Source organism: Myxocyprinus asiaticus, chromosome 48 (assembly GCF_019703515.2).
Source record: "Myxocyprinus asiaticus isolate MX2 ecotype Aquarium Trade chromosome 48, UBuf_Myxa_2, whole genome shotgun sequence".
Classification (NCBI taxonomy): Eukaryota; Metazoa; Chordata; class Actinopteri; order Cypriniformes; family Catostomidae; genus Myxocyprinus; species Myxocyprinus asiaticus.
Window position 1 is genome coordinate 14405639 of NC_059391.1, and position 19528 is coordinate 14425166.

General features: G+C 36.6%; 1 long non-coding RNA gene across 3 annotated transcripts; it reads left to right on the top strand.

Annotated features, from left to right (window-relative positions):
* The first annotated feature begins 1289 nt into the window (after positions 1-1289).
* Positions 1290-18145, top strand: LOC127437779 (uncharacterized). Of its 3 annotated transcripts, XR_007896610.1 has the most exons (7): positions 1290-1738; positions 1970-1987; positions 8126-8241; positions 11803-11940; positions 15221-15313; positions 16480-16606; positions 16825-18145. It is a non-coding gene; the product is annotated as an uncharacterized LOC127437779 (long non-coding RNA). The 3 variants fall into 3 exon arrangements; XR_007896609.1 differs by having other exon boundaries at positions 16480-18145; XR_007896611.1 differs by lacking the exons at positions 1290-1738; positions 1970-1987 and adding an exon at positions 3805-3902 and having other exon boundaries at positions 16480-18145.
* The last annotated feature ends 1383 nt before the right edge of the window (positions 18146-19528 follow it).

Consider the following 19528-nt stretch of genomic DNA (forward strand, 5'->3'; position numbering starts at 1 on the left):
TGTGTATTTTAAAAGGGGAAAATAATGACCAAATATTTACAGGTCCCCATATAACTCGTCACCTTCCGCTCATTCATGATCTTCCCATTTTAGTAGCTGGAACATCCCTTTCCGCGCTATAGTGTTTTAGAAGGGATCCAATCACATCCCAATATTACATTGTTATCTCTACACTTGTACTTGAATCTCCTATGGATACAAATAGGTTTGACAAGCATTTTTTTTTTTTTTTTTTTAAAGTTTGTGTCTGTAGAGAAAAACTACATTAAACACATGCTTGATTCGTCTCTTAGTTGACTCCCCTGTTTAGCACAATGGACAGCGACACTCGGCGCTCAGATACAGTCAACTTCGCAGACTTAGGGGCCATATTTTTTTTGAAAATTCAATGGATTTTAACTACTTATTTAGCAAATGACTGACCAAAAACTTGAAGTACTGTTTTAAGACGATTTATATAGGCTATAGCAGTTTTAAGTGGGCTGCCACTAGTTTTAGAATATCTTGGATGGTGTTTGGCGACACCATGCGGCATACTGAAAGAAGCTACTTCAATATGTTTCCAGTGCACTGCTCATATTAGTGTACTTTGTGTGCTGCACATACGCATTTCAGCTTGTACTGGTATATGCTTTGTAATTGTGCTGGTAATTCGATTGCTTTTCTATGAGCCCAAATCTTGACTCGTTTGCAACGTTGCACGTTCGCCAAAAAGCCTTGCGACATCCAGCTGAAACTGAACATGTGAGAGACACCTCGTAGTATGAATGAGTTGACCGCACCAACTTTTTCTCGGTTCAGATGTATCTAATGCTCCTTTATGGTTTTCCAACTATCCCCTTCTTAACAACCAGTGTTCATATAAGTCAACATCTGTGTTACCATGTAGTAGTTAGCAATCGATGGGATAACTACCAGGTTTAAAACCTTTATTTTTAGGATAATATATAGGCTAGTGGTGTGTCTGCCGCGGAGTCCTTGGGCAAAGGTGTTATTCACGATGGCAGGCGACTGCAAGGAGGGGTTGCACTTGGATACCGGGCTGTTGTCATTTGCGACGCGGGCACTGTCTATCGTTCACCTATGTCTGAGTTTCATTTTGCGCGTTTTAGCTTGTTTCAAGCCTTTTGTATTACTGTGAAACCGTCTGAGAGCACGACAGCTATGGTTGTAATCAGCAGCCATAGACTGTGAAGTGGGAGAACCTAAACGTGACGTCAATGCCTAGTAACTGACGCAGCCCAAAAAATATAGAGAGATTCTGCGAGCTTTAATTATCATCGTTTGTGTACTACTCCTAAGACAAATCGTATTCTCTTTGCAGTGCAACTGATAATGCAGTTTACGCGCGCGAGTCCGTGTAAGTTTCTCTCTCGCGCTCTCCCTCCGTATGTGTATTGTTTTTTTACGAGCAGCGAATCCGTCCTGAGTTTCCAAGCGAAAGTTGCATGGAGACACCGCGTTAGACGCGTATAATAAAGAGGATGGTGAGCGACGTAAAAGAAAAAGGAGAGCGGGAACAACTCGTGCCAAGACAGACCCTGACCGATCTTAAGCGAATATTGAAGAATTGTTTAGCCATAAGAGGTTGAAGAACTGATGAGCATTGAAGCTGCGGAGGGGGGTGGGGGGGATCACTGCAGCGACGGAGGCAAATCGGAGCCCTTGCATGGAGCTGGAGAAGCAAATTTAATGTACATTACATGCACTTCACGTAACGCTCCTGAGCGATGTCTTTGTGAGTGTTTTTTTCTTACTGGCCGCTAAAAATAGCATCAGTGTTTGATCTTGGTCCAGAAATAGGCTGAGTGTATCACTTGTATAAAAAGGACTGCGATTCTGAGAAAACTTGGACGTGTTGCTGAGGATAGATATGAATCGAGGGCAGTATGTGATCTTGTTGTTTTTTCTGTAATGTGATCACGACTGAATGAATTTATACTCACGTATATGTTTTCCCTGCTTTCAGCAAGGGCTTGCAGCACTGGTAAGTATGAACCACAATTTTGGTTCGATACATTTTTATTTGATTTTTGCATGTTTTGTTGCATGCATGCTGTTGGGTAATGTGCCATTCCCGCCACTGAAACGTCGTAGATCCAACCATTTAGTTCATGCATAGCATGTGTACTTCTTGGTCATTTTCACCTAGTTTTAAAAATGAAATAAACCAATCTCTTCTCAGAGCAGGAATCTCGCGAATGGTAAATAAGTGAGCCAAAAAGCAAATCCAAACTCCTTTGTCTGACGGCGCTGTTGAGTCGTTTTTTTTTTTATTTTTTATTTTTTTTTACCGCTTTGCTTCTTCGCTACAGCTGAAAGTGTGAATAGAAACCGATAACACTTGAGCGAAGGCATACTGTATTTCTTAGATATGTGAAGAAGAAGAAGAAGAAGAAGAAAATAGGCTAATAGTTATAGTTGGAAGATGCAGCGAAAAAATGCTTTCAGCGTGAACACCAGCACAGCCGACGAGGGAAACCCAGTGCCTGCCCATAAACTGGTGCCGAAAATACCGTGTGTGGCGTCAAGGGGTTCCGTGCATCCTTTGCCCCGCAACAAAATCACCCGTAAATGGTCAGCCCTGTTTTGGGCATCACCCATTAAAGAGTGTCACCTCTTGCTCGCCACATATTCTCAAAATGCAAGGTCAAATGCAACACTTTTAAGGCAAATTTGCAAGCTTCCCGCCTGTGCTGTTTGAACCGTTCCATCAGATGTGCTTGAGACTGTGTAGCTATCGGCGGATTCACATGGATTACTCTTCCGCCCACGTCATTTTCAGTATACAGTACTGCAATCGACTGTTTTCTATTGCTATGGAACATAATACTGGACTTGTGCCAAAAACGAATGCGTTTACTGAGCATTCAACACAATTTGTGCAGTTCCGCAAACAATCACTGATCGGCAGTGTTGTTTTGATCAAAGCATGTCTTAATTAATTTGTAAGTTCAATCTTGCTGCGCACACAATTCCCCGAAAATGCATAGCTGCAAACTGTCTTGTTTTGAAGAAATTACCAGCTTAGTATAAGACTTTTTTTCTTTTTCTAATTTCCCGGCTGCAAATCAGTGTCACTACGAGAGTTCAATTATACAGATCCAAACGAATTTTGGATGGTCTTTCATATTTACAGGTCATTCGAGAGGGGCAATGTCCAAAACCAATATTTACATGTTAACTATCGAGTTCCAACTCGCTTTAATACTCGTCGTATACTTAGAACTGTGCATGCCAGAGTACTGTACCGTTTTATGTTCAGGAATTATATCAACCAGTGCCTGCAAGACGATCTTTACAGAAAAACTCATTACCTTGACCTTTTCAAAGACACAGTAGGCTCTCTTTGTAAAACACACCTATCCCAGACATAGCAAGATCTTCCTAATATAATGCTGGCGTTGTAATTTTAGTGGAAATACGAATTTATCCGAGTCGTGACTGCTATAGTGAGTAATATGTGCGCGTTGGCTGCGTCAGAAGATGCAGTCGCTGTGCGGTGCAGACAGAAGGGGGAGAATCGTGACTGTCTGGAGACGTCCGCAAATGATGCGACCACCCAATAAAATCCTCAATATGGTGGAATCTGCTTGATTTTTTTTTACACCTGTTATATCTCAGCCTTATCTCGTTGCCTTTAGCCACCTCAACCTCCCCTTGCACCACGAAGGCGCAAGAAGAATCAGTGATTAAAGGGGAGGGAGGGGGGAATCTTGGTTTGGGATGAATTTAGACTGGGGGGAGGGGCGGTGGGGTGTCCAGATATAGATCGTGACCCTCCCACTTCGTATAGTTTCTTGCATAGAGTTCCAAGAAGGGATGACCAGAGACAGTTGTGAATTTTGACAAATGACTCTGCTATACATATGTGGTGTGGATGCAGAAAAAGAAATTCACGGGTAAGTAAAATGAAGTCACGTTCCACAGCTGGATTAGTTGTATGGCCAAAACAGGTGCCAATGGGAGGACCTCCTTTTGTTGTGTTGTTATACCTTTATTAATATTTATTTAATACTATTGTAAGGCATTGATGGTTTAGGTGCATTAGTAAAATATTGCTGTAAAATAGCATTGTAAATTTCTGCAATGGTTAGTAACGAAACTTGTTTATTTGTTGTGTCTGCAGTAAGATGTGTTGCCACAATAATATAGAATTTGTTATGTTCTGCTGTTGATTTAGAAACCCCCGTGTCTTCGCTGAGTGGTATCCGCCAGTGAACTCTCTGTGGTCATGCAATGAAATTGCCTCAGAAGCCTGTCATGTTGTTGTCGTTGTGTTGGCAATGTGGTACTTTCTTGTTTTACATGGACAAGTAATGTGAGTCGCTAGTCGTTTTGTTAAAATGACCACTGAACATCGTGTGCAATCGCTCCAAATGTGTATCTCTGTTTTGAAAGGATATTCATGGCGATGTACTTGCAGACATGAAGGCACGCCACCCCTACATGGTGTGTGCATGCATAGAGACGTAGCAACCCATTTCGAAAACGTGACAGGGCGAACAAATTCGCTTGCAAAAAACAAGAAAAAAATCAGTATTATTGTCTTACACGGAATATTTCTGGTCACTTGAGCCAACTAGGATACAATTTGGTTTCCCTTTTCTTTCTTTCTTTCTATCTCTCTTTTTTTTTTTTTTTTTTTTCAAAAAGGGGGGTCCCTATATGAGCAAGACACCGATTGGTGGATGACGATTTTTTGTTTGCTCCAATAAGATCTCTCGCTGCTCTCTATTTATTGCGAGCAGATTACAGACTGCTCTCTCCTCACCAAGAGCACTTCAGTTCTCCACCAAGCGACATCACGAACGAGAGGATATATATCATAGTAGCAACAAAATTGCCAGGCAAAAAGAGAGGAGCTCAACTGTAGTTGTATTATGTGTGTCTGTGTTTTTGTTTAGATGTAATTATTTCTGCGCATGTTGGTAGGTAGGAGCGAGGATAAAGACAGGGGAAATGAACTACTGGGAATGAGTGAATTCAGGACCGCGGACAGCGCTCGCACGCAGAATATAGGCATTTGGACGCTGCCGCTCTGAAAGCTTCCCATGCTTGTAGAATGTGAATGAGTTGGATACAGTTCAGCCACGGGAAAAGGCTTCGGTGTCTCGTTTTCCCGATGTCGGAACACAATAGGACTGGGAAACGAGGGAGACCCATGCACACAAGCCACCTGGATGTCATTGTTTGATGTCACGGACTTTGCTGCACGCAGACTGCGATTTGTCTTTCGCGAATCTTTTTGCGGTCTGGGCTTGCTGTTCATAAGTATCTAGCTGGGAAGCCCTTACCCCAAAAAGCATTTGCGGAAGGCGCATTCACCGAATTTTCAGCGTGTGATACTCCATACACTCCGTGGATTAAAATACCTACTTGAATTTATTCAGCATTATTATTATTGTTAATATTATTATTATTATTATTATTATTATTATTATCATTATTAATAATATTATTATTGTTGTTGTATTTTTTCTACTGATTCTTTGTTGTCACCTTATTTTTTTTTACCAGAAATATGTCATCGCTGTGTATTGCGGCTCAAATTCAAATGTAAAGCCGAACTTCTCTCCCAGTTACGTCCCCAAAGTCTGATATCCCTCCTGTCGAGAGTTATCTGGCGTCTCCATTGCCAGAATATTTGCTCTCGTTAATACGATTACAAAAGTCACCCAAACAAAACCACAGTACCACCAAGGAGGTTCCAGTTTGCACGTGGGAAAACACAGATGCCTGTTGGTGGGCATCTCGTTAGTGTGCTATTCACTTAGAATCCAAACAATGTGGAAATGACCCCACCCTGTTCGCAATAACATATAAGCTGTACATCCTGTTGGACAGTTATAATTCTACAAAGATTTAAAATGAAAATATCAGCCCCATTGGCTGTGTGTGTGTGTGTGTGTGTGTGTGTGTGAGTGAGTGAGTTGGTTTTTGTGGTTTACGAGGACATTTTTTTTTAGGTTACACTCTAGTAATTACGAGGGTATTATGCTATAAATGTGGCACCCTAGTGTCCTCGTACTTCAAACGGCTTAAAAACATACTAAACAGTGTTTTTTGTGTGTGTGTGTGTGTGTGTGTGTGTGTGTGTGTGTGTGTGTGTGTGTGTGTGTGTGTGTGTGTGTGTGTTTTTTTATTTTTTTATTTACTTATTTTTTTTTTGACAGTTTAAAAATGCCAAAAGTTTTCTATGCGGGTTAGGTTTAGGTGTAGGGTTAGGGGATATAAAACATTTTGTATATTATAAAAACCATTATGTATGTAATGATAGGAGTACCAACGTGTGTGTGTGGGCGGGTTTGGGTGGTTTACGAGTATATGTTTTAGGTTACAAACGGGAAATTATAAGGGTATTATGATATAAATGTGGTCTATGAGGAAAGTTCTAGTGTCCCCATAATTCAAATCGCTTAAAAACATACTAAACAAAAAAAATGCAGAAAGTTTTTTGTGAGGGTTAGGTTTAGGGGATAGAATCTATAGTTCGTACAGTATAAAAATCATTATGTCTATGGAGAGTCCTCACAATGTTAGCTGCACCAACAGCTGTGTGTGTGTGTGTGTGTGTGTGTGTGTGAGAGAGAGAGAGAGAGAGAGAGAGAGAGAGAGAGAGAACACGTCACCGTAGGTGCCCAAAGACAACAAGGTTTCACTCAATCTCTTCGCTTACTTTTCTTACATTTACCTCTCTCCCTCTTTTTACACACACTCTTTCGTTCTCTCTCTCTCTCTCTCTCTCTCTCTCTCTCTCTCTCTCTCTCTCTCTCTCTCTCTCTCTCTCTCTCACACACACACACACACACACACACACACACACACACATACAATATTTTGGAAAATGACACCTCGATGGAATATGACACACCTACACATACCCAGGATATAACACGTAGACACGTTGAATGATAAAGATTTTTATATAGCCTATGCCATGCAAAAAATAGTCCATTGAGAGATTCTCAGCAACTACAAAGTGACGTGATCTGTGTCACTTCAATCAAAAAGTTATGGCACCGTTGGTCCCCACTTTCCATTTGGTGTGCCACTCACCAACAGAATACAGACTTGTTCCATGTCCTATAACTGAGATTAAGCCAAATACAAATGCCCCCATTATGTGCTACAGTATCTGCAAACTGCTCTTGAGTCCCTTAGTGACGACAACCCCAACTTCCTTCAGGTCAGACTAACATTAATTCCGACTTAAGAGTATCTGTTCCCTCACACATTATTCAATTATAACAGAAGGGCATTACCTTTCGTTTATATGGCTATAAAGATGAGAGCAATTAAAGTAGGCTATAACAAAAACAGGCCTAACTCCCCAAATGACGTGGAGACCAAACGAGGCCCTCCAGATATTGGTTGGCAGCAATATTAAGAAACTCCATCAGAACGCCATCTGACAGGATTTCACTTTGTCGACGTAAGCGACTGAAAAAGGTTTCCATACATAAAGGAAATGAGAACGACGCTCTGGCCAAACCTTACAAAATGTTTTGAAAAATCATCTATTTGCTAATAGACATAAGCAGCAATATTAAACAATATAAGGGCTGCTCGTGTTGATTCAGTTGTGAACAAGGATTCTCGATTCAAGTGATTCATTTGATGCTCGGACGAGAGAGTCGAGGTGGGCAGTGGGGCATTAAGGTGGATTTACAGGTGGTCTGGTAAAAAGAAACGCGGGTTTATTGTCCTGATCATTTAAAATCATTATAAAATATCTGACTGCATGAATGCCTGATAAAATAGGTCTAGAAACGTTACTGTTTTACTGTGTAAATGCATTTATTAAACTTTAGTAACGTTTTTACGTCACATTTAGTGCGGTGGACATACAATTATATTCTGTTGTTGTGTATATCTAAAACCCCAATGGAAAAGTTCATGAAACGTGTTTCTGTGTGCATTGAATGGCATGGTGTACCTACAAACGGCTTTTCCATTCATACTGCATTTTGTCCCTTGGCATTAGGCCTGTCAACTCTTCCCATTCATTTGAACACTTTCCCGCCAAAAAACCCTGTGTTGTGTATATTTAAGTGCCTGTTAAACTCTCAAAAGACGCCACTGTCATTCATGTCCAACTTGGTGCTCTTGTGTTTCTACAAAGGGAAAAGCAAACAAACTTGAGGGATCCATCGGCTAAAGGACGGGAGGTGAAACGAATAACTGAATTCGCGACGCTCCGTCCATCCTCTTGATTGTGACCGTGACGTCACTGCCTTTGTAAGTCTGTCTCTTCTTTGGTTTCGAGAGATTGTCCATTCTTTCTCTCTTTCTTTCTTTCTACCTCAGCTCTTTAAAAGGCGACTAAGCGCAGTTTCAAAAGAGTTGATTTCTCCACATTACAAGGTTTGAACTGCTGAAGGTTATTTCTTTGTTATTGTGCCTATGAAACCCCATGTTCAGTACTAGATTCAACAGCTACAGGCCTGTGTAATGTCTGAGAACTACAGTAGCTCAGTGTAAAACATCTGTAAGTCATGAAGGTGGGCATTGCGCCTTGTGTATAAAGACCTTACAGGTGTGTGTTAAGAGTGCATGGACAATTTTCATATCTTTCTTTATTTAAAGTTTGAAAAATGTCTTGATATAAAATTAAGGGATGTAGAATTGTGTTTGTCTCGCTTTTGAAAGACAGATATGTTTTTTAAAAATCCTATTTTGATTTGGAATATTGTTCTGATTTGCATGCCATCCAATAGGCTATAGTACAACAATTAGTTAGAATGTAAACACACTCTTACAAGTATAAATACATGTAAAACGTACATAGACACATTGTCAAGACCACACACATACACACCCATACAAACATGCACTGGTTTTAAAATCTGCATGCTTCTGAAGCATGAATTTAAAAAGAAAGAAAAAGCTATGTTTTATTTTTATTTTTACTAGGACAGTCTGAAAATATACAGTACAGTGTTTTTCAAGTATGTTTTTGAGTAGCTCTCGTTGCATGCCTTTTATTTTATTGCACAGATATGTATTGGAAGTCTTTTATGAAATGGCTGTAGCTTCTGATTAAGTTATAATAGCCTTGAAAACTTTTTGAGCTCCAAACAAATGAAGCCACATATGTGTTAAATCTGATATCAGTCTATTCAACAATTGCAGTATTTATTAGGGTTAATCTTGGTGTGTGACTCTGAACAGTATTTTGACAGTTTTTTCACTTCAGTTTAGTTTAGTATAGATGAAAAGGATCATTTTAGTCCTTGTTTTCCAAACAGAAAAAAAAGACAAATGTATCATAAGGGTACAGAGTGAGAGACAACATTAACGCAGGTTGGAAGTAATATGAGACCCTAGAAAACATCAAAAGAGTCAAGGTTTATATATATATATTACGGCCACACCTTGAGACTGTTGTCTGATTTGGTCTTTAAACATTGTTTTAAACTTTGAAAATCTTGAATAATATTATGAATACTATTTTGTACGTCTCTGATATGCAGAAGGTATATTATATGATATTATATTTGCAGTAAAGATAGAGGTGGATTGAAAGCCTGGCTAATGTGCACATTTAATTTATTCATCAGTTTATTGTGTATTTTTTACCTCCCTAAAAATAAATACTGGAAACGTCTTTTGTCTTTATTGTCATAATTTCCAGCAGGCAGTTCTCACCGTATGCATTGTTTTGTCTTACCTATGCTTTGAGAGTTGGCATTACTGAAGGTGTGGCTGTACATGGTCATGCAATAACACACATTTGTTAAGAACATTTACGTAGTTTGATGAATTGTTGGCTCAAGGGTAAATTAACCGTAGGTTTGCAGTGAGTTTAAACTTCTGTTTGTTTGTATTTTTTTATTCTAAATCTATTGTGTAAGTTTTCTTTGTTTTATTTTTTTAATTATTTAGTTTTGTTTTTTTTGTTTTTTTTTAACACACACCATCTTTTAAGGACTAGGTTGTAAATGGACAACAAAAACATCATACCCAAAATGGATCAAGATAACAGCTTTTCCTAATTTTATATTATGAAAAATAATCTGCTGTTGCAGTTTTTGAACAAGCTCAGACTGATGTCATAACAAAGGTTGAGTTTTGGCACAATTGGCAACTCTTGAATAATTTGAACTTCACCTATCTAGATATTTTAGTCTCCAAGGACACTGTTTTTTATGCCCTTTTGTTCACACTTGTACCCTTTCTTGTTCCAGCTCATCCTTTCTGGTCTCTCTTGATGTATTTGCTTGCTTGCTTTAAAAGGAACTGTCATGTTAAAGACATGTTTCAGAATATTCTCCTCATCACAAAGTCTCATAACAAAAGGATGACACATACATTTTTTTAACACGTCCAAAAAATTATGCAACTTTTCCTAAATTGTTTACAGCATTACACAATGTAAAGCTTATATGCAAATCTAATACCTTTTAACTGCCATTCTAATCAGTCTACATGAACATGATCCCAATATAAGGATTTCATTAAAAAATAATAATTAGGATTTGAAAAAGTGTACAGGAATGGAAGCCACATGGACTGACAAAAGGAAAATTTACATATGCTTTCCCCTGTCCCTTCTTCTTCTCTTTTCACATTCCATCCATCCATCCATTCATGGATGAGTCAGGAAAGGTGTGAGGGATGAGTCACTTCTGGGCGGAGGTTTTAGGGGAGGGGAGGGGAGTGTCCTCTTGTACCTAAGAGGGTGGTCCCGTCATGAGAATGTGTCACGACTTCACTGCAGAAGTCATACTCTTTCACGTATTCACTCGGCACCAATGTGCCCTCTACACAACAGTGCAAAAGTAGTCGTTATACTGTAAACTATTTTAGTCAATTATCTGATAACTTTTTCAGTAGTATGTCAAAAAATCAAAATCAAATAACTTTATTGTCACACAGCCATATACACAAGTGCAATGGTGTGTGAAATTCTTGGGTGCAGTTCCGATCAACATAGCAGTCGTGACAGTGATGAGACATATACCAATTAACAATAAACATCAAATTTACACAACACAATTTAAACATCTGATATACACATAATTACACTCAACAATATACAAATAATAACATACACTGTACAGTATACAATACGCACTATATAGATACACATTATTCAATAAAAATAAAAAATAAAAATATATAAAAAAAGTATATATAGTATATATAGTGCACTTGTGCACTTCAATGCCCAGATTATTTACCTAATTCCATCCACTGTGTGTCTGAGCAATATCAGATGTCAAAATGGTTATTTTGGTCAAATAGATTTTTCTTTATTTTCTGTTATCAGTTATCTTGTCCAGAATAAACAGCACTAAAAGGATATAAAGTTGAGTTTTTTGGAGGTAACATCCATTAAAATATGGCCCTCTCTAAAACACATTCCTCTGTGCCAGAATTGCTGTCATTATATTACGGTTGATCATTTATCTTTTTGTTGAAATAATACAGTAAGAAATAATTTTATGAAATATAACTAAAGATGTAATTTGTACTATATGGATGGAGAGATAAATGTCACTTTACATTCAGAGCCATCTAAAATATAATACAGTACAAAAACATTAACAATAACCATTAAAAAAAACTATTAAGTATTAAATAGAATTATCATTTATTTATTTCAAAATAAATAGGAAACAATAAACAATTTTGTAAACATATTTCATGTAAACAATGTTGGCATGAATGAAGTTCTGTTAAACACTGAAAAACACTGAGTATATGTATGTGTTTGTGTGTGTGGGTGGATGTTCGTGTCTGTAAGCAAGACACATATTTTATGAAGTTTCTTGATCATTGTTTATGTATTTGTAGAACATTTTCTGATGACAAGACATCAAGGCAAAAGAGAGATGAGGGGCTCAACTGAGTACGTTCCTCGAGGAAGGAGATGGACAGTTAACAGGAATGGAAGCTGACAAAGGAAAAGGAGGGAGTCGATCAAAACAAGAGGTATCAACCGACACCTATTCGGGGTAGCATGGGTGTGACCTGCATCCATATTACTTGTAATGCAAAACACACTTTCTGGATTATTACATCCTTGTACACCGTAGGGGTCTCGATGAGTGAAACTTAATGCCCCCAAATCTGGACTGATCAAACATGTAATTCAAAATATTTGTACAGAAATGGATCAGTTAAAGCAAGCATTAAACAAGTAGTAACAGAGAAAACTAAAGCACTCTAGTACTAAATAAGACTCAAAGAATTAAAAGAAAAGAAAAAAAAAACACATTCAGTCTGTTGGGTGTGTTATGTCATAAAATCGCATTAAAAATATAAATGTCTCTCTCTTTGTCAAAATATTGAGTGAGCAACAATTCGGAACACAATTCTGTCTTTGCATGCTTGCAGAATAGTCTGCTGTCACTGGAGTTTCTCACTCCATAAGACTGTTAGATCCCTACTACATGTGTTTAAAGAAGACAAGAAGGTTTTTAGGTTGTCGCTAATCCTTAAAGTACAATGTAGATGTGACAGGTCAGATTCCATAGAGACGTGGCAAAAGTGAAGGCTCGATAGGCACATAAAGGAAGAAGGGGTACCGAAGGAAACATTGATGACCAATATGGACACATATATAAATCAATTTACAGCAAAAAGAAAGAAAAAAAGTTTGCATTATTGATACTTTTTAATCAGTTTAATCACAGTGTTATAAGAAGCACACAGGGATGTTAAAAAACAGAACCACTACACAGAAAATTTAGAACAAATATGTTAGTTATAATTCATGTGATTTTTTAGTTGATGTAGATAAAATACATTAACTTCATACTATTTTGTTTTTAGTTTTTAGTTTTAATGATACTGCAACTCAGCTGACTGTCTGAAAATTATAAAAAGGCTCAGAATATCTTTTAGCTTGTGTTAAAGTGCTTATCTTTTGAACTGAAAAATCAGATGATATTGTCATCTATTACTAGTTTTATAATACAAATTTTAAGTGAACATCTTACCCAGTGAATTAATCTGCACAGTAACCCAGTTTCACCTGGTGCTTTGAGTAAATACATGACGTTTTCAAGGGGGTGGGGGTGTTGCACGAGTTGCATTCAGTGTTTATTGTCTTTGTTTGTGTGTTTTTGTTTTATTCATATGAAATCTAGAGCCAGGGAAAGATGGAGAGCAGAAAACTGACATCTTAACCACATACAAGAATAAATGTAATGTACTAACTTCAGAGAGCGGTAGGCCACAGCAGACTGTAGAATAGCAAAGCTATATACTGTATATATATATATATATATATATATATATATATATATATATATATATATATATAATAGTATCATAATTTTTCAGATTTCAGCATTTCAGACAGTCATTAGGTCTATTTACTATACTGTTTGAGAGATGACGTAAAACGAAAAATAATTGTCACCATTCTATGTTGATAACTTAAGATACTATACCCAGTCAATCCTTAAAGAGTGTCAGGGAAGAGTTTTGTGGGCATCTGCATATTTTAAAAGAAGCAGGATTGTCTTAGGAAACACATAGAGTCACTTGACTGTCGTGACGTAGTTGTCATGTCTATTGTGAGCAGCTAATTCATGTGCAGGCAAAATGTGTGCAAAACTTTATGTGTGTGTGTGTGCTGCACTCACATATAAGTATAAAGGGAGGTGTATTGTTTTTGTCAGTATAGACTGCATTTGTTTGAATAACAACTCACTGAGAGTGTGTTTGAATGTTAGTGTTTGTCAGAGCACTTTTAAACATTATTTTAAGGTCTGTGTGTGTGTAGAAAATGTCTTGTAAACCAATGCATGCACACATATGTGTTAGTGCATGCCTGAATGCTTTATACTAGCTTTCTACAAACAGTGTGTGAGGTGTATGTACATTTAAATACCAAAAATAATGCTTAGGGGGTGTGTATGTGTGTGTAAGTTTTAGTATATTTCAGAGTGCTTAGTATAATATTTGTAAGGTCTCTGTGTATTTGCAAAACCTCTTATGTAAAAATATATATATATGTGTGTGTGTGTGTGTGTGTGTGTGTGTGTAAATGATCAAAAATATGAATGTGACGGAATGTGTGTTTGGTTTTGCCAGTTGTAACAGTGTGTGTGTGCACATTTACTTACCAAAAAGAATGCTTAGGGAATGTGCGTGACAGTATGAATGTGCTAGTTTATGTTTGTATAATTATTGCAAGGTCCGTGTGTGAGTGTGTGTGTGTGTGTGTGTGTGTTAAACGTCATGTGTGTGAATATACGCAGACACAGTATGTGTACATATGGGTGAGTGTGTGTGTGTGTAAATGTTTCAGGATATAAGTGTGAAGGGACGTGTGTGTTTTTGTCAACTGTACAGACTGTATGAATGTATACTTGTCTGCGTAAGTGTTACTGTATGCTGGAGGGATGTATATAATTATTTGGTGACCTGTGTGTGTGTGTGGACAACTGAGTGTGTATGAATGCATGGACATATGAGTATGTGTAGTAAATTTGCTGTATGTAAAGGGGTGTATGTGTGTGTGTGTATATATGGTTAAGTGTATGGCTGAGAGGCTGTGAAACATGCACATGAGCTTTGAGAAAGAGATGGCAGAAAAGATGAGCCAAATAAAATCACACGCAACATGCAATTATCAATGTCAAAATATCAGGTACAGAAAGCATTGCACAGTCCAAAATAATTAACTTAAATTTAGATTTATTTTTTTTTAAATAATGTTAATATGCATTTTTGCAGCAATGTATATATTATGTCAATTAAATTTTAAGGACAAGCGTGAGTAGGAACTGACACAGAACATACTTTACAAACTAATTTTTCAAAGTGGAGGTTTCTCTGATTCTGAAAATTGACCCTGAATAATTTTGAGAGGTTTTGTTTTAATACAAAATACAGTATGAAGTTAGTTTATCAGTTCACCCAAATATATTGATTTAGAAAAATTATGTATTGTGAAATTTAAGAAGACCTGTGTCCCTAGACTTATGATGAAAACAGAATATTATTGAATGATTTGACAAATGTTTTATATTAATTGGTATCTAACATGATGTTTATTTGTCTATGTGTCTGTGCGTGACTGTGCACATGTGCAAATGAGTGAGATGCTTCTCAGCCTCTTTTTTAAGAAGAAACATTATATTCTTAAAACACACACAAAACCAAATATGTACATGGCTCTAAATGTTCCAATATCTGTTGTATGATATGATCAATCTTGATCTGTTTTTGCATGTTTTGTCTTTTGAAACATGTCTAGCGTGGAAAAGGCCTCAGTCGTGAGAACAGTCGAGTTCCTGTAGTTAGTCATCTGAATCAGAACATGCTCATGGGAGGACAAAGAAATAAGAAGGTATGGTATTCTCACATATTGTATAAGTATATATTCTTGTGCTATTGAGTATATATTTGTATCATGTAATGTGGCAAGTGACCTGTGTCAGGTTGTCAGTATACTAAAGTATCTTTCCATAACTGTTATACAGGAGATTAGAATCACATTCATCTTAGAAATCAAATAGAAACCGATGGATAAAGATGATAGATTTTCTGAATGAAGAGTGGTGTTGATAAAAGCCTGAAATATATTATTTAAAAGCATGATATGCTTAGTGCTATGTCATCACTAACCATTTTTAGATCTTACATAAATTATGCATAACACAGAGGATATTATTTACTGTTGTTGATATTATATACACTACCGGTCAAAAGTTTTGAAACACTTGACTGAAATGTTTCTCATGATCTTAAAAATCTTTTGATCTGAATGCATATGCTTAAATGTTTGAAATTAGTTTTGTAGACAAAAATATAATTGTGCCACTATACTAATTTATTTCATTATAAAAAACTTTTTTTTTTAAAAAATAAAAAAGTTTTTGAAATTGATGACTTGGACCAAATAATAAAGAAAAGCAGCCAATAAGTGCCCAACATAGATGGAAACTCCTTCAATACTGTTTAAAAAGCATCCCAGGGTGATACCTCAAGAAGTTGGTTGAGAAAATGTCAAGAGTACATGTCTGCAAATTCTAGGCAAAGGGTGACTACTTTGAAGATGCTAAAATATAACACAGTTTTGATTTATTTTGGATTTTGTTTAGTCACAATATAATTCCCATAGTTCCATTTATGTTATTCCATAGTTTTAATGACTTTATTATTATTCTAAAATGTGAATAAAGAAATTATAATAAAGAATGAGTGTTTCAAAACTTTTGACCAGTATTGTGTGTGTGTGTGTGTGTGTGTGTGTGTATACATATATATATATATATACATATATATATACAATATATATATATATATATATATATATATATATATATATATATATATATATATATATATATATATGTGTGTGTGTGTGTGTGTGTATACATATATATATATATATATATATATATATATACACATATATATATATATGTGTGTGTGTGTGTGTGTGTGTGTGTATACATATATATATATATATATATATATATATACACTCTTTTACTTTTTGTGTTTTTACAGGATCCAAACCTGGGAAAACTTGTAACTTGAAGATTAACCTCATATCAGCGACTGTAATTCTGCTTTACACCTGTTAATGGATATTCAGCAAGTTGATTAAATTGTAGGAGGACAATAACACCTTCAGGTATTTCAAATCTCTGTTTGTAAAGGACTTCTTGTATGAGCTGGACATTGCTTACGTTGTCAGTTCCAGACGTATTGTTTTCTGTTTTGTATAAATGTAGAGCGAAGGCTTTTTCTTGGGAATAGAAAAGTGATAACATAGTTTTTTGAGGTAAATAAAGAAATACATAATAAACGTAAACATAAAATAACGTACAGATGATATCCTCTTTGCTGTAGGTGTTCACGCCCTGAGTGAAATTGTGTAGACCAGATGATCACGTGAACGCTTGTGTTGGTTTGTTGAGTTTTAATTTGAAAGACGTGGTAGGACAAGACAAAGGTAATCTGATTTAATCTAATTTTCTTCTGAGCATTTCTTTTACCATTGTAAATAATACTCTGTATGTATGTCTTAAAATTGTTGTGCGAGTGCTAAGAACTGCGCGTGTTTTAAGGCTGTTGTAGCAATCTGCAGCTGTCGCTGTCCACTGCGCGTGGTGCTGAAATGTGCGCAAACGGGACAAAGAAGCTTATAACTTCTACTGAATAAAGCTAAAGTTTCTAGACGTTATCTCACTGTATATGTATGGTGTATTGTATACGTATAGTAAAGTTGTATTAGCTTAGTATTTAAAAACTATGTTAAGCTGTGGTCTAACAAAAAATATGACGTGGTTTTAGGATAACTAGATGGTAAACTTCTAATATCCACCTTATTTAAAGTATCATAGGGTCATAGGGGGCTGAGTAATGGCAAAAAAGGGGGGAAAGATCAGTAAGTGTCGAGGAGGTTAAACAGGAATTTAAATAGGACGAGTGTGTTAAAATTGAGAGTGACTGAGAGGGTGTGTGTTTGTTTTTGTGAGTGAGAGAGTGTGTGTCTGTGAAGGAAGTAATGTCGAAAATTGTATGTGTACAGTATGTTAGCACAAAGGCAGTACAATTAAAAAAATCCAGATTTTACGTATACTATAATGTATATAATTATAATCGCAAAATATAGCCTACTGTGATTCAAACATTGACATTTTAGCGCTCTATGTGTATCGGATTAATCTAGCTCCACGTGTCTTTTATTTTCATGACGTGCTCTTTTTTTCTGCTTTGATGTTTTTCGTGATATATGCCTGTATTTATTTAAATATTTAAATAATGCAGTGTACTACGTCAGAATGTAACTGTTTTGAATTTTATACTTTAATGTTGTTCTATATGTTTTATGTATAGTGCACTGCAGGGACACCGAGAAAAAATATCATTAACTGTTTAAATCTGACAAATTGTCTAATTATATCTCTACATGAAATTTATAATAATGTGATATCAAGTGGCAAAGTGGGTGTACATTGCAAAATCCGAATGATGGAAGTTTGTCGTTCTTGTGCATTCTTTACTGACCTTTGAATTACAATATTATTTTATAAACAGATTTCTTCCTTCCCTGACTCAGTGCAAATAAAATGTTTTGCATTATTTAACAGTCTTGCTTGCTTTTGTTCTGTATCTGTCTGTTTTTAATTAATTGATGAAGTGTAAAAAATAAATGAAAAAAATAAATAAAAATCTACAAAACTAAAATGACATCTGGCACATTGTAAACATTCGTGTTTAAAGCCTTACATGAAAAAGACAAGTGAGGGCAATGCATAGGCTACAACCTTGCACAGCCAGATCATGCTGCAATTCAAAATACAGAGATTAAAATGCTTTTTCTCGACGAAACCAATGCTTTTTTGTACTCAGCACGCTGTTGTCTGTATGTTATGTGCGTTACTTGAATTGTGCACGTGTCGGTTGTCTTATATTTTAGGTTAAATTTCGGGTCGTAAGGAGAACTGAATGGCGATTGTGGACATGGATGTGTTGGAGTGATCCAGTCTGCATGGTAGTCTGACCTAGCCCTGACAAGCTAGAGCAAAACATCCGAATGGCACGAATTTTATTGCTTTCAACACTCGTGTTTCACGGACGAACTGACAGTCCTGTGATGCAAGCGCGTGCGAGTCAATTAAAAGTGTGTTTCAGAACCGTAGCTCTGGATTTTTTGTAGGTTGCTCTCTTGCATATACCTAGTACTATTCGTGTTTACATAACCAGCCTCTCTTCCGCGTTACTCGCGCGGTAAGTTCTCGCGATGTTTCAGAACAGAGAGCTGTCTGGTAATTGTAGTTTCATGCGGCAGTTGGGGAATGTCCTATCCACAAGGAGTTCACTGGTTGATTTATTATAAATAAATATGTCTACACAACAAAAATAGCTTCGAAAATGTAAAAACAAGTATGGAGTTTTATATCAGTCCTTATTCATAGTAACGCCCTGTTTGTTTATTTTTTGATGGGAATGGAAACGAGGTTGAGAAGGATAGACTTACATGGTTGTAGGCTACTGTAGTTTACATTGTTGAGCTGATGTAAGACTGAAAAAAAAATATTTCTAAATAATTTTAGTATACAAAAAAAAAAAAAAAAAGTTGTTACTTTTAATACAGTCTGTGCTATTCTGTCTCTCGAACTAAATTAACATGTCGGTCTTTTTTTTTTTTTTTTTTTTTTCAGCCTATGACTCATTTGAGTGACAGCTCTAGTGAATGAATGACTGGCGTTCCTGTCGATAAATACTAACTTACCGAATGCACATCAGAGGCGGGACAGCACGAGTCCCTTTAACCAATAAGCAACAAGCTTCATTCATAAAATAGTGTGGGGGGTGATCGTTGCGAGCGTGGGTTTGGAGGTTTCATAACCCTGACTGAAACAGAAAAAAACAGTTCCTAAATACAACCAATGGCATTCTTTGAATGGAGGTTACCGTAATGTTTGTCCAATCGCTTCTCAGTCGGAACAGCTTTCGGTCCGCCCCATTGAAACGGAGAACCGAATGAATGAGAATGGGCTCTTTGTGATTGACGCACACGAGAACCAAAGAATGGTACGTTGCCATT